Source organism: Mustelus asterias, chromosome 7, assembly GCF_964213995.1.
Source record: "Mustelus asterias chromosome 7, sMusAst1.hap1.1, whole genome shotgun sequence".
In the NCBI taxonomy this organism is placed as follows: domain Eukaryota; kingdom Metazoa; phylum Chordata; class Chondrichthyes; order Carcharhiniformes; family Triakidae; genus Mustelus; species Mustelus asterias.
Window position 1 is genome coordinate 133154745 of NC_135807.1, and position 16324 is coordinate 133171068.

The window sequence follows — 16324 nt, forward strand, 5'->3', positions numbered from 1 at the left end:
TGTGTTCCTCAATCCCTTCAATCTCCAGCACATCTAATTGCGTTTGAACCCATTTATATTACCTGTAGTAATAGAGTCATAGGTATATACTGCAAGGGAACAGGCCCTTCAGCCCAACTCATCCATGCTGACCAGGTTTTCTAAACTGAACTAGCCCATTTGCCTGCTTTTGGTCCATATCCCTCTAAACCTTTCCCTATCCATGTCCCTATCCAACTGTCTTTTAAATGTTGTAATTGTACCTGCCTCTATCACCTCCCCTGGCAGCTCATTCCATGTACGCACCACCCTCTGTGTGAAAAAGTTGCACCTCAGGTTTCTTCTCACCTTAAACCTATGCCTCCTAATTTTGGATACCCCTACCCTAGGGAAAAGACCTTGGCTATTCACTGTATCCTTGTTCCTCATTATTTTATAGACCTCCATAAGGTCACCCCTCATCCTCCTACGCTCCAGGGAAAGAAGTCCCAGCCTATCCTGCCTCTCCTTCGTCCAACTAATTTAAACCATGTTTACCTTTGGATGAAAATATTCGGGCCCAAATTCTCCAGTCTTGGCCGCGGCTGGGATTCTCCGGTCTTGCCCGCGGCTGGGATTCTCCGGTCTCGCCTTGCGGCTGGGATTCTCCGGTCTCGCCTTGTGGCTGGGATTCTCCGGTTTCGCCCGTGGCTGGGATTCTCCAGTCTTGCCCGTGGCTGGGATTCTCCAGTCTTGCCCGTGGCTGGGATTCTCCGGTCTCGCCTGCGGCTGGGATTATCCGGTCTTGCCCCGCGGCTGGGATTCTCCGGTCTCGCCCCACTGCTGGGATTCTCCGGTCTCGCCCGCGGCTGGGATTCTCCGGTTTCGCCCGCGACTGGGATTCTCCGGTTTCACCCGTGACTGGGATTCTCCAGTCTCACCCGCGGCTGGGATTCTCCGGTTTCGCCCGCGACTGGGATTCTCCAGTCTCGCCCGTGGCTGGGATTCTCCGGTTTCGCCCGCGACTGGGATTCTCCAGTCTCGCCCGCGACTGGGATTCTCCGGTCTTGCCCGCAGCTGGGATTCTCCGGTCTCACCCGCGGCTGGGATTCTCCGGTTTCGCCCGTGACTGGGATTCTCCGGTCTCGCCCGTGGATGGGATTCTCCGGTCTCACCCATGGCTGGGATTCTCCGGTCTCACCCATGGCTGGGATTCTCCGGTCTCACCCGTGGCTGGGATTCTCCGGTCTCGCCCGTGGCTGGGATTCTCCGGTCTCAACTGTGGCTGGGATTCTCCAGTCTCGCCCGTGGCTGGGATTCTCCGGTCTCACCCGTGGCTGGGATTCTCCAGTCTCGCCCACGACTGGGATTCTCCGGTCTCGCCTGTGGCTAGGATTCTCCGGCCCTGCCCGCGACTGGGATTCTCCGGTCTCGCCCGTGGCTGGGATTCTCCGGCCTCACCCATGACTGGGATTCTCCGGTCTTGCCCGCAGCTGGGATTCTCCGGCCTCGTCCCACGGCTGGGATTTTCCGGTCTCGGCCACGGCTGGGATTCTCCGGTCTCGCCTGCGACTTGGATTCTCCAGTCTTGCCCCGCAGCAGGGATTCTCCGGTCTCGCCCATGGCTGGGATTCTCCGGTCTCGCCTGCGCCTGGGATTCTCCAATCTTGCCCCGCAGCTGGGATTCTCCGGTCTCGCCCGTGGCTGGGATTCTCCAGTCTCGCTTGCAGCTGGGATTCTCCGGTCTCGCCTGCAGCTGGGTTTCTCCAGTCTCGCCTGCAGCTGGGATTCTCCAATCTCGCCCCACAGCTGGGATTCTCCGGTCTCGCCCGCGGCTGGGATTCTCTGGTCTCGCCCGCGGCTAGGATTCTCCAGTCTCGCCCCACGGCTGGGATTCTCCAGTCTCGCCCCACGGCTGGGATTCTCCAGTCTTGCTGCGATGAATGAAGTTCTGGCTGAGCATAAAATTCTCCTTTTACGCTGGTAGCGGGGGTGTGTCTTGCAAGACCAGAGAATCCCGCCCTTCTGTCTGTTTTCCTTCCTTACTATCTATCCATTTAATAACTATGGCTGGAACGTTACTGCCATTCAGGCCAGCAGGAATTTTTCCAATCCCGCTGCAGTGAATGAAGATCTGGCTTGGCGCCAAATCCTTTGACCTCACTGCAGCAGGACCGTGGCGTGAATGGCCAGTAAGATCGCGCCCATTGTCTGCCCACTATTTGTCCCTGTCCTCATGCCAACTTCATCAATACCCTTCACAACTTTACAACTTAGAACATAGAACAGTACAGCACAGAACAGGCCCTTCGGCCCACGATGTTGTGCCGAGTGAACTTCAGTGAAACCATATCAAGGCCTCCTCTTTTCAAAGCAGGTCCTATGAATAATTTCCCTGAACTGCTTTCCTCAATGCCATCCACTGAGTGTCAATGGTTAAACAGACTTTGTTTTGGTCAGTCAGGAAGAGCTTGAAAGGTCACATTAACATTTTTGTTCCCATGACATTAAAGTTTTAAAGTTGGAATATTGAGAGCAGTTTTGGGCCCCATACCTAAGGAAGGATGTGCTAGCCTTGGAGGGGGTCCAGAGGAGGTTCACAAGAATGATCCCAGGAATGAAGGGTTTTGTCATTTGAGGAGTGGTTGAGGAGTCTGGGTCTATATTTGATGGAGGTTAGAAGGACGAGGGGGGATCTAATTGAAACTTACAGAATCCTGAGTGGCCCAGATGGAGTGGGCATGGAGAGGATATTTCCACTAGTGGGAGAGACTAGAACTTGAGGGCACAACCTCAGAGTGAAGGGACGCTCCTTTAAAACTGAGATGAGGAGGAATTTCTTCAGCCAGAGGGTGGTGAATCTGTGGAACTCATTGCCACAGAGGGCTGTGGGGGCCAGGTCTTTGAGTGCCGTTAAGACAGACATAGATAGGTTCTTGATCAATAAAGGGATCAAAGGTTATGGGGGGAAGGCAGGAGAATGGGGAAAAGAATCATATCAGCCATGATTGAACGACAGAGCAGACTTGATGGGCCAAATGGCCTAATTCTGCTCCTATATTTTATGGTGTTAAGTCTTATCTATTAGTGTCACAAGTAAGCTTACATTAACACTGCAACATTAAGCACGAGCAACATCATGTATTTTCACAAAATGTTGGCACAGTGCAACTTTGCACATTGTTTGGCAAATATTTACTGGGAAGAAATATTTGCCCAATTCCTCATCAAAAATACAAACTGCTGAAAACCTAAAAAAACCCTAAAATACTGGAATAATTAGAAGGATTTAAATCTTGATTTTTTTTTATGACTGACTTTTAAAAGGGAATCTTGGATGGAGGAGAGATAACTACCTTTTTTCAACCATTCACTAACACCCCCCCCCCTCAAATCCTTCCCGCCCAACGCCCCCCCCCCCCCCGCCCCCCCACCCTGCCCAGATACCTTATTTAAAATCATACGTTTCAAAACACATCATTCAAAGGGTCTCAAATCTCCACCTCAAAGATCTGCTGTCAAACCTCACAGTTGTTCACTGTGTGGTCCAGAGATTTCAAGAGGGATGTGTTCCCTAAACCTATTTGCTGGGCGTTCAGACATAAATGATGAAGCATTTTGTCTATTAGTTTTTTTCAATAATGTGTTCGATACCTGAAAGCAATGGGCGGTGTAACTACCATGTCAAATTTGCGGAACCCCTGATGCGGACAATAGCATTTTCAATAAAAAAGGACTTTTGATTTTTTTTGCTGTGTCAAACCGTTTTAATAAAAGGCATTTCTAGGTCAGTGAAGGGTTAATGTGCCATCATAAATCATATTTAAATAGGGAGCTCTGAGATGCCGTGGCCTGCGTTGATGCTATTGGCACTGGGATCAAAAGGCATGAGAGAAACATGAGAGAAAGCTGGTTTAAAAGTGAATCCATTTCTCTGCCCCTTCCAGACATTGATAAAACACAGTAGGCTGTGTGAATAATAGGTGAATTAGAAATTAATGATTCTTCTAGTATGTAAATGGCAATTAAAGGACATACAATGCTGCAGGCTCTGTCCATAATCTCTTCTCCATCAAATGTGATGGAAATTCATTCAGATGCATATCTGAAGCCAGTAATGCACTTTGGCCAACATTTATCACCAAAACTGAATTCCTTAAACCATGTATCTCTTTCCGATTTAAAAAGAAATTTGATTGCACAGGTGCTTCAGAGAAATCCTCCTGACTCCAGGGTTCTTACACTGTAGGAGCATCCATAGAAAGCGTCCTTTCTGGATGTATCACAGCTTGGCATGGCTCCTGCTCTGTTCAAGACCGCAAGAAACTACAAAGGGTTGTGAACGCAGCCCAGTCCCATTGCGGAAACCAGCCTCCCATCCATTGACTCCGTTTACACTTCCCACTGCCTCAGGAAAGCAGCCAGCATAATCAAAGATCCCACGCACCCTGGACATACTCTCTTAGAACATAGAACAGTACAGCACAGAACAGGCCCTTCGGCCCACAATGTTGTGCCGAGCTTTGTCTGAAACCCAGATCAAGCTCAGGAGGATCTCTTCTAACTTTCTCCGTCAGGAGAAAGATACAAAAGTTTGAGGACATGTATCAACTGACTCAAGAGCAGATTCTTCCCTGCTGCCATCAGACCTTTGAATGGACCTACCATCTTTCTCCTCACCCTACCTATAACTGCACCCTCTCCCTTCCTTCTCCCCTATGTACTCGATGAACGGTATGCTTTGTATAGTGCACAAGAGACAATACTGTTCACTGTATCACAATACATGTGACAATAATAAATAAAATCAAAAATATTGGCAGCACGGTGGCACATTGATTAACACTGCTGCCTCACAGTGCCAGGGACCCGTGTTCGATTCCCGGCTTGGTCACTGTCTATGTGGAGTCTGTTCGTTCTCCTCGTGTCTGCGTGCATTTCTTCTGGGTGCTCTGGTTTCCTCCCATAGTTCAAAGATGTGCGGGTTAGGTGAATTGGCCATGCTAAATTGCCCTAGTGTCCCCAGATGTGCAGGTTAGGTGGATTAGTGACGTAAATACATGGGGTTATGGGAATAGAGTCTGGATAAGATGCTCTATCGGAGAGAGTCGGTGCAGACTTGATGGGTTGAATAGCTTCCTTCTGCACTGCAGGGATTCTATGATTATTTGTGGAAAGGTTGAATTGAGCTGATCATGTGATCTGCCAGATAGAGACAATGTCTTGAACTTCCCAATCCATTTTTCTAAACTGTGACATTAAAGATAAATAAAATAACACCACTTGCGAAGTCCAGGTTAATTATCGAGAATAATTTCAACACTCCTTCCAGGACATCAACTAAGTGACATCTTTTAGGCCTGTGTCTCATCTGGGGAGATTGTGGTGTTGTGGTCAGGTCACTGGAGCTTTGTAACCCAGAGGTCCAGGCTAATGCAGGGTTCACATCCCACCATGGCATCTAATGAAATTTAAATTCAATTAATACAACCCAACAATTGAACATTGGCAACGATAGCCATGGCACTACCATTGATAGCTGTGAAAACCCATCTGATTCATTACTGTCCTTTAGGGAAGGAAATCGGTTCTTACCTGGTCTGGTCTACATGTGACTCTGGATGGTCGGGGGCAGTGCCCATCTGGCAGTGCCAGCCTGGCAGTGCCCAGCTGGACACCATAAGTGTGCCGGGGCAGTGTCAAGGAGGTATAGCCTAAGTGGAGGTAGGGCCAGAGTTGGGGGGTGGAGCTATGATGGGTGGGTGTGGACGATGACACGGGAGGGGGCTTATGCAGCAGGGAGCTCTGCAGAGGGAGGAAGGGGGGACTATGCAAGGGGGGCAGCTCTGCAAGAGGGGGCTATGCAAGTGTGGGGCAAGGCAAGGGGCATGCTCAGTGGGGGAGGGGATTGTGCATGCGGGAGATGGGGGCGTAGGGGGTCTGTCAGAGGCGTCATCAGGATGATCCTGATGCCCTGAGGCGGGCAACCCATGTTGGTGTGGGGGGAGAACATGTGGCCGATGATGTAGGACGGGCCTATGATGTTCGAATTGAAGGGGGTGGCAGGAGGTCTCAGCGCTCTGAAGCCGGCTTCCCCGGCATACTTAGGCTTCGGATTCATGTCGAGTGGACTAGGCTACAAGAGCAGGGATGTACTTCTGAGGCTGTATAAGAAATCATAGAAATCATAGAAACCCTACAGTGCAGAAGGAGGCCATTCGGCCCATCGAGTCTGCACCGACCACAATCCCACCCCACATATTTACCCGCTAATCCCTCCAACCTACGCATCCCAGGACTCTAAGGGGCAATTTTTAACCTGGCCAATCAACCTAACCCGCACATCTTTGGACTGTGGGAGGAAACCGGAGCACCCGGAGGAAACCCACGCAGACACGAGGAGAATGTGCAACTCCACACAGACAGTGACCCGAGCATCGAACCCGGGACCCTGGAGCTGTGAAGCAGCAGTGCTAACCACTGTGCTACCGTGCCGCCCGGCTCTGGTCAGATCCCATTTGGAGTATTGTGAGCCGTTTTGAGCCCCGTATCTAAGGAAGGATGTGCTGGCCTTGGAAAGGGTCCAGAGGAGGTTCACAAGAATGATCCCTGGAATGAAGAGCTTGTCGTATGAGGAACGGTTGAGGACTCTGGGTCTGTACTCGTTGGAGTTTAGAAGGATGAGGGGGGATCTTATTGAAACTCGCAGGACACTGCGAGGCCTGGATAGAGTGGACGGGGAGAGGATGTTTCCACTCGTAGGAAAAACTGGAACCAGAGGGCACAACCCCAGGCTAAAGGGACGATTCTTTAAAACAGAGATGAGGAGGAATCTCTTCAGCCAGAGAGTGGTGAATCTGTAGAACTCTTTGCTGCAGAAGGCTGTGGAGGCCAGGTCATTGAGTGTCTTTAAGACAGAGATAGATAGGTTCTTGATTAGAGTCATAGAGTCATAGAGGTTTACAGCATGGAAACAAGCCCTTCGGCCCAACTTGTCCATGCCGCCGTTTTTTTTAAACCCCTAAACTAATCCCAATTGCCTGCATTTGACCCATTTCCCTCTATACCCATCGTACCCATGTAACTATCTAAATGCTTTTTAAAAGAGAAAATTGTACCCACCTCTACTATTAATAAGGGGATCAGGGGTTATGGGGAAAAGGCAGGAGAATGGGGGTGAGAAAAATATCAGTCATGATTGAATGGTGGAGCAGACTCGATGGGCCGAGTGGCCTTATTCTGCTCCTACGTCTTATGGTTTTATGGCCATAACCACTGGTGCGAATCTCCCAGCTGTCAGAAAAACTGCCGGAAGTTTGTCGTGCCAAACATCGCCAAAAATCCGGTGTGGAACATTCCTGCTTCCAAATTTTCATTCCACTTTTTTGGGAAGAGTGCGCCCATGGACTTTCAAATGTTGCCCTGTCACATCTTATCCAATTGCTTGAAGGAAGTTACGATTGAATCTGTTTCCACCACCCTTTAGACAGATCATAATATCTCATCGAGTGAAAACATTTGCTCCTCACCTCACGCGATTGGTGTAAACTTTACACGGTTACACAAGCACCATACAGCCTCACTCAGTGGAATGAGAGTGCTCAAACAGGGCTCAGATGGTGAGCATGATATAGTTGGAGGGCTCCTACAGTCTGGTGACCAGGGCTTTACCTAACCTACCCAATGAAGGCGGCTGTTTACAGTGTTCGAAAATAAACTATTGATTCTCCAATTCTTCAGACACTGCCCTCACATGTGAAATAATGGCACCTGCCTTTTAATACACTTTCAGTCACTTTAATATCCCTCAGTCAATAATCGCCATTCAACCCAGCTTTCAATTAGCATCAATACATGCATAGTATTCCCCCAAACCAAAACCAGAGCTTGAGTGAAATAAAACCCACTTATAAGAGATTTTTCTGGCCGTATAGAAAGCACTGGAAGAAAGTTTTCACCTGCAAGTGAATTCTGATAATGGGATGCAGCAATACAATGAGAGAGAAAAACTGCATCAGAGCGATGCTGTATTCGGGCTTGTATTTTCATTCATTTGCCTGTGTTACGTGGCTTGTTCCACTAAACAAACCAAATCTGAAGGACAAATAATGAGAGTTATTGAATGAAAGGAAAAAAAGCAGAAAATAAATGCTGGAATTGTGGCAAAGAATGGATTACTCAGCAAACAAATTACTGATCAGAATGGAGACCACCTGATCCCACGCTGGCGTGTCGAGCCTTGTTCTGCCCTTTAGAGAGATGCATGGTGAAAGCTGCACTGACCCTTTTTTTGCGGCTTATCTTCACGGGCTTATCTTTTAAGACAGGGATTTGCAAACTTTTGTCAGCGTGCCTCTCCCCTGTTAACACACATTGTCAGCCACGACTGAACAACCCCTAAGACCAATGTACATCTTCCAACACACCAGGCCAGAAAATCCCGTCCAAGGTCAATGGACGTTTGCATGGTTGGTGTCCCGCCTGCTACGATTCCCATGGCAGGCAGGGCGGTAAAATTCCACCCATTATGTTTGGAACTAGCAGAGTGTTGCAACACAAGCACTCTTGCATATGTTGTTGCTAAATAACATTGCAGAGAATTACATTAAATTTACAGATGAAGTTCACACAGAGAACTGTGAGGCGATGCATTTTTGGTAGGAAGAATATGAAGAGACAACATAAAATAAAGGGTGCAATTCTTAAGGGGGTGCAGGAGCAGAGGGAGCTGGGTGAATATGTACAATGATCATTGAAGTTGGCAGGACAGGTGGAGAGGGAGCAGTTAATAAAGCATACCGAGGCTTTATTAATAGGGGCATAGACTACAAGAGCAAGGAGGTTATGCTAAACTTATACAAGACACTAATTAGACCTCAGCTGGAATATTGTGTACATTTCTAGGCATCACATTATAGGAAGGATGTAAATGCATTGGAGAGTGTGTAGAAGAGGTTCACAAGAATGGTTCCAGGGATGAGGCACTTCAGCTTTAAAGATAGAGGTTGAGACTGGTCTTCTTGGAGAGAAGAAGGCTATGAGGAGATTTGATAGAGATGTTGAGGCCATTTGCCCCAACTGATCAAAACTGGTGCTTATGATCCACATGCACCTCCTTTCATCATCTGACCTTATCAGCTTATTTTGCTATTTCTTCCACTCCTGTATTTACCCAGCTTCCTGTTAAATGTGCTGGTGTTATTTGCTGGGAACTTCCAGTCCAGTTATCTGACTCACATGATCAAACACAGATCATTTTCACCATTAAACATTACATTTCCTACTGCCCCTGACTATCTCCCCTGGTAATATTATATTTGTGGCCCCTAGTTTTGGTCTTCCCACAGATAGAAACGCTTCCTCTATGTCTACCCTAGTGAACCATATCATAAGTTAATAAGCCTTTATCAGGTCACCCTCTCAACCTTCCCTTCCTTAGAAAAAAGAACCGCAGCATGATCAGTGATTTGTTATAATTATAACCTTTCAGTTCTGCTATCATCTTTGCAAATTTTTTTTGCACTTTCTTTGAAGCCCCTATATCCTTTTTATTATACAGAGGCCAGAACTGTGTGCAATATCCTTCAAGTGCGGTCCAAACAACAAGGCTCAATAAATATTTCCCATGATTTCTCTGCTTTTCTGTGTGCGTCTGTTTGTGTGTGTGTGCATGGGTATGTGTCTAAAGTAAAGTTTATTTATTCGTCACAAGCCGGCTTACAATAACACTGCAATGAAGCTACAGTGAAAATACCCTAGTCGCCACACTCCGGCGCCTGTTCAGGAACACAGAAGGTGAATTTACCATGGCCAATGCACCTAACCAGCATGTCATTTGGACTGTGGAAGGAAATCGGAGCACCCGGAGGAAGCCCACGCAGACACGGAGAGAAGGTGCAGACTCTCACACAGGCAGTGACCCAAGCCGGGAATTGAACCCAGGTCCCTGGCGCTGTAAGGCAGCAGTGCTAACCACAGTGCCACCATGCCGCCCCATGGGTGTGCGTGTCTGTGTGTTGTGTCTGTGCATGCGTGCATGTGCATGCGCATGTGTCTCTGTGTGTGCATTGTTGCGCGTGTGCGCGCATGTGTGTGCATGCATGTGCATGCGTATGTGTATGGGTGTGTGTGTGTGTGCATGAGTGCGCGTTTCTGTGTGTTTGTGCGTTTTATAGCCTTATTAACCTGTGCGACTATTTTTAGTGTTTACTGCTGCATGCTTCTAACATGCCCTCATGCCAACAAATTATCCAGTATATTTTTAATTTGGTGCTCTGTACTCCAATAAATATATATGTCACTTTCTCCCACAACGTTCCAGCATTGAAGGAGTTAATGCCATTAAAATACTAACGAGGCACAGAATCCTGGTTGATTCAGAGGATTTTAAAAAATGCTTTTCTCCCCCGCTACTTACTATTAACACGCACCTCCAACACCCTGCCCCCCCTCCCCCACTGCGCACCCCCCCCCCCCCCCCCCCCGCCCCCCCCATCCCCCAATCCCTACTCCACGCTGCCCTCATCTTTCTGCCTGGTCACAATATAAATGTCAGTGGCTACATAAAACAAAATTCAGGAACATAAATACTCATCTCATCAGTGGGCAGAGAATAACATAATAGTGTATACCTTCCCCGTTCCATTGCCCCAGGCCTGCCTTGGCTTAAATAGCGCAGAGAAAGCTTCCCCCACACAAAAGAAACTAATAACCAGATTCTTGGCTTAATACAAATCCGAGGGTCACCAAGGATTGTGCTGTCAAGGGACTGGGTCAGAGGTCAAACTGACCAATACTGAGCAAATTACATTCGTTTGAATGATCCTCCTCTCAGCTGGTATTGATAGGGCCTACACGACTTTTTTTTAACCAACTGATTGATACACGCTGCCATTTACAGTTAATGGACAGAAAGGAGGGATATAGAAATGACAGACTACCTACCTGTCAGTTTATGTGATCTGTCTACAGATAGGTGGCATGTCTTCCCCAGAGGAAATGCTTGAATGATGCAATCAATTTTGGACAAAAAAAAGCCCATCTTGGAGACACCAGCTTCCCACAGCAGAATCTATAAAGCCAGAGTCTTCCAAATCCACGTTAATAGGCAGGCCATGTTGGAAGACAGATTACGGGGTCTAAGCATGGGAACTACTGCCCCACTGAAACCGGGTAAGGATGAGCCAAATTCATCTTTAGTTTCCCAACCAGAGACAGTATGAAGTGATTCGGAAGGGAGCAGTGCACAGGATGACGTATTCTCGACACTTTCCATCACCATATCACTGGGTATTAGTGTTGCATAGTAAAATGTGTAGCTGGAAAATCATCCCTCCCACTCTCTCAATGAGTTATCACCCAAGGAGCAATAACATTTTGGAGCTAGCAAAATTGAACAAGAGTTGGAAAGCAGGAGAACCGATAAGACTCTTTCATTAATGAGTTAGATACATAGGAAAGAAAAAAAATGGAATGTAACTGATAGAAGTTAAAAAGGAGGTCACCATCACAAGGGCCATTCAGTCCAACAGAAAAATACTTCAAACAAGGCTCACCTCCCCACTCCTCTTCATCTCCCTCCATCAACATATCATCCTATCGCTTTCTCCCTCAAGCTTCTTCTTAAATGCATCCATGTTACTTACCTCAATTACCCCGTGTTGTAGCAAGTTCCACAATCTAACACTCTAGAGGGTACCTGATGGCTTGGTGGTATTATTGCTTGAATATTAATCCAGAAACTCAGCTAATGTTCTAGGGACCTAGGTTCAAATCCCACCATGGCAGACGGTGGAATCTGAATTCAATAAAAAAAAGTCTGGAATTAAGAATCTACTGATGACCATGAAACCATGTCAATTGCCCGAAAAACCAATCTGATTCACTAATATCCTTTAGTGAAGGAAATCTGCCATCCTTATCTGGTTTGGCCTTCATGTGACTCCAGAGCCACAGCAATGTGGTTGACTTTCAATTGTCCTTGGGCAACTAGGGATGGGCAATAATTGCTGGCCAGCTACCCCGTGTTCCACAAATGAATAAAAAACATGAATAAAGTCTCCTGAATTCCCTATTGGCTTTGTCAGTGACCATCTTATACTTATGGCCCATGGGTTAGTTGTTCTCCCACCCCACCCTCACCCCCACAAAGCAGAGATATCTTATGTCAGATTGACAGATTTTTGAACTGGGGAGTCAAGGATTTTAAAGAACATGCAGGAAAGTGGAGTTGAGGCCTAGATCACAACAGCACGGTGGCACAGTGGGTTAGCAATGATGCCTCACAGCGCCCGGGACCCAGGTTCGATTCCCGTCTTGTGCCACTGTCTGTGCGGCGTCTGCATGTTCTCCCCATGTCTGCATGGGTTTCCTCCGGCTGCTCCGTTTTCCTCCCACAGTCCAAAAGACGTGCTGGTTAGGTGCATTGGCCATGCTAAATTCTCCCTTCATGTACCCGAACAGGCGCCGGAGTGTGGCAACTAGGGGATTTTCATACTAACTTCATTGCAGTGTTAATGTAAGCCTACTTGTAACACTAATAAATAAACTAAAAAACTAGCCATAATCTTGTTCAGCAGTGGAACATGGTTGCATGGCTTACTCCTCCTCCTATTTTTTATGTCCTTTCCCTATCAAAACAGATTGTAATTTTAAATATCTCTAGGTCGCCCCTCAGTCTTTTCCGGAGTTAATTTTTCTTACCATCCTCTGAATATCCCCAGCATCTAACCTCACTACAGCTGAGCAATCCATTTGGTCTTCACTTTGGATCTTCATTTTGGAAAACAATGCAATCTGTTTGGAACCTCTTCTATTCCCACTGACATTGAACATTTGCTATTACCCACCTTCCACTGTTGCACAAAACCCGCTTCCAAAACCACCCCACACAGAGCGTAATGACATCTCCATTAGTTTAGTAAATAATCATATAATGGAAAAAAAATTCCAACCTACAGATGTTTCAGGCTTGAGTTAACAGTAAGAATATAAGAAACAGGAGTGGAAATAGGTCAAGTGGCCCTTCAAGCCTGTTCTCTTGACCTTCGACCTATAGGAAACTACTTCCAGTGCTTGACCCACACTTTGCAGAGGAACGGCTGACTGTAACTATCTGTGGTTTCAGGAGTCACATTAAAACTGTCACCTCTGTAGCATTAGGATGTTTCGGATTGTCAGGGTTAATATGGGCCTTTAAAATCAGCATTATGAAGTAGAGAGTCACATGGGAGTAATAGAGGGTAGTGGTGAGTATGGTAGAAGTTAGCATGAAGATAGTACCTAGTCAGGTCTATACCCTGTATATATGTATACAGTTATGTGTTATTAACCAACAGTTATTGTTGAACCCATACAAACCTCTAGACCACTTCATGATTTCGATTTGATTTATTATTGTCACATGTATTAGTATACAGTGAAATGTTTTGTTTCGTGGACGCTATACAAAGCATACCATTCATAGAGAAGGAAAGGAGAGAGTGCAGAATGTAGTGTTACAGTCATAGCTAGGATGTAAAGAAAGATCAACTTAATGCAAGGTAAGTCCATTCAAAAGTCTGATGGCAGCAGGGAAGAAACTGTTCTTGAATCAGTTGGTATGTGACCTCAGACTTTTTCCCGACGGAAGAAGGTAGAAGAGAGTATGTCCGGGGTACGTGGGATCCTTGAATATGCTGGCTGTTTTCCTGAGGCAGCGTAGACACTGGGGAAGTGTAGACAGAGTCAATGGATGGGAGGCTGGTTTGCGTGATGGATTGGACTACATTTAATAACCTGCAAACTTACACCTGGTGGCAACAGGAGCAAAGAAATAAAGAAACTGCAATCTGACATAAGAGAAGTGCGCCAAAATTAAAGGCCTCGAATACACAGCTGGTGATTGCCTCAGAAGCTCCATTACAGGTACAGAGTTTGAAGGGCAGAAAAAAATCCACTGTGAAACCTAAAACGACTCCACCAGGGCATGTGGAGGTCCATTGCAAGACCCGATCAAAAACAGAACCAAAGGACCTAGCCCAATGGCAAACCCCAAAAATAAAAATGCTGAAAGAAGCTTTTAAATTCAGCACAATGATCAGGGGTGCAATGGCAGCCCGATTCTTTTAACAAGCGCGGTTTGAAGAACGTTTCAGCCTGGATCCTGAGTCAGCACAAAGTGACCGTGTGTGAATAGAAAAGATATAGAGAGATCAGAGTACATAATTCAATTCTTCAAGCTCAAGATAGCCACTGGCTGTCTAAAACAATTTGTTCAAGAGATTTTCTATGAATTCGCAGAAGTTCAATCACGACAGGAGCCAACAAAGCCTGACTGGCGTGGGAAGAGAAAAAGGAACAGTTATACAGGCACCATTTTAATAAAAAGCTGTATTCACCCATTCTAAAAGCAGCCTGGATGGTAAATCAACTCGGCCAGCTCAATTAAAGCAGATGGAAGGGCCAGACCAGGTGCAAAATTGAGTGGTATTGAGAAGAAAATTCTGAAGATATGTGGTAGCGTCAAGTTTGGATTAAAAAAAACAGAGGGTGAACAAGTGAACACACTGTTATATTCAGTAGGTCCAATAGCTGATGACATAGTTGCTAGTCAAGCAATACATGAATCTTCAACTAACTTTGAAGGGTTTATGAAGTCCTTTGGGACCTAATTTACCTCCGAAGCAATAACATTTTGGAGCTAGCAAAATTTAACAAGAGAGTTAAAAAGCTAGGGGACCGATAAGACTCTTTCCTAAATGAGTTATACAGATTGGCTAAAGGCTTTGACTATGGTGATCTTAAATTGGAGATTATAAGAGGTCAATTAGTGGCGGGACTGGCCAATGATATTCTTTTGGATATGTTCCAATCTAAAGAAGACCAGACTTTGGAAAAAACCATCCGATAGGAAGTCCACCAGCAAAACCGATCCATTTTGCATGGCGAAGTTAAACCGTGGTACAGAGCAACCCCAACAGTCCAGCTCAATAAGCAATGAAAGGGCACGGTGTCTCCAGGAGAAGACATGTTTCAAGGCCTTAACATCACTGACAAGACTGAACATGCTGCCGGCATGTACTAGACAGTCATTCGGAGTCTTAGAAAGGTTCCTTTTACAGTTGGTTCTCACATCCTCAACCAAGGCAGGATCCACTTATTTTTAAAAATTAAATGACAGAAGAGGTAGAATAAGTAATGAAGAATTAAAACAGTCAATGTTGCTGAATAGAAGTTGGATTCAGCAGGAAACTTTTTTCTCAGCTTGCATGGACACAATAGGCCAAAGAGCCTCCTTCTGTGTTGGAAGTAAGATTGGGGCCTACTAACCGCCCATTACTAGCCTTGCCAGCTTTGTCTGAAAGTGAATAAGGTGTCAGGTAATGACCATTGCAACAAGACATAATCTAAGCATCCCCCCTTGACATTCAATTGCATGACCATCACTGAATCCCCCAGTATCAACATCCTGGGGGTTACCATTAACCAGAAGCTCAACTGGATGATCCATATAAATACTGTGGCTACAAGAGCAGGTCAGATGTTAGGAATCCTATGGTGAGTAACTCATCTCCTGACTCTCCACAGCCTGTCTACCATCTACAAGGCGCAAGTCAGGAGTGTGATGGGATACTCCCCACTTATCTGGATGGATGAATCCAGTTCTAATAATTCTCAAAAAGCTCAACATCTTCCAGGACAAGCAACATCACTTAATCGGCACAACATTCACAAATATTCACTCCTTCCACCACTGACACACAGTGGCAGCAGTGTGTACTACCTACCATCTACAAGATGGGCTGCAGGAACTCACAAAGGCTCCTTAGGCAGCACCTTCCAAACCCACAACCATTACAATCTAGAAGGATAAAAGCAGCAGATACATGGGAACGCCACTCACTATCCTGACTTGGAAATATATTGGCGTTCCTTCATTGTCGCGGGGCCAAAGTTCTGGAATTCCCTCCCTAATGGCATTGTGGATGTACCTACACTTCATGGACTGCAACGGTTCAAGAAGGCAGCTCACCACCACCTTCTCAAGGGCAATTAGGAATGAACAATAAATGCTGGTGCACACATAGGCGCATATTCCTTAGATGAATAAAACGAAATTAGCAAAGGCCCCAGAGAACACCAGCACTCCTCTTAAAAATAGTGCCATAACAACAACTTAAGTCTAAACAGCATGTATAACATTGTAAAAACATAGCAAGAACAACCTGAATACAAGAAACTTTGATTTTGTTAATACTGAGACACCAAAGGGGAAATCAGGAAAGGTGATCAAACATCTTGATCAAAGAACAAAGAACAAAGAACAGTACAGCACAGGAAACAGGCCCTTCGGCCCTCCAAGCCTGTGCCGCTCCTTGGTCCAACT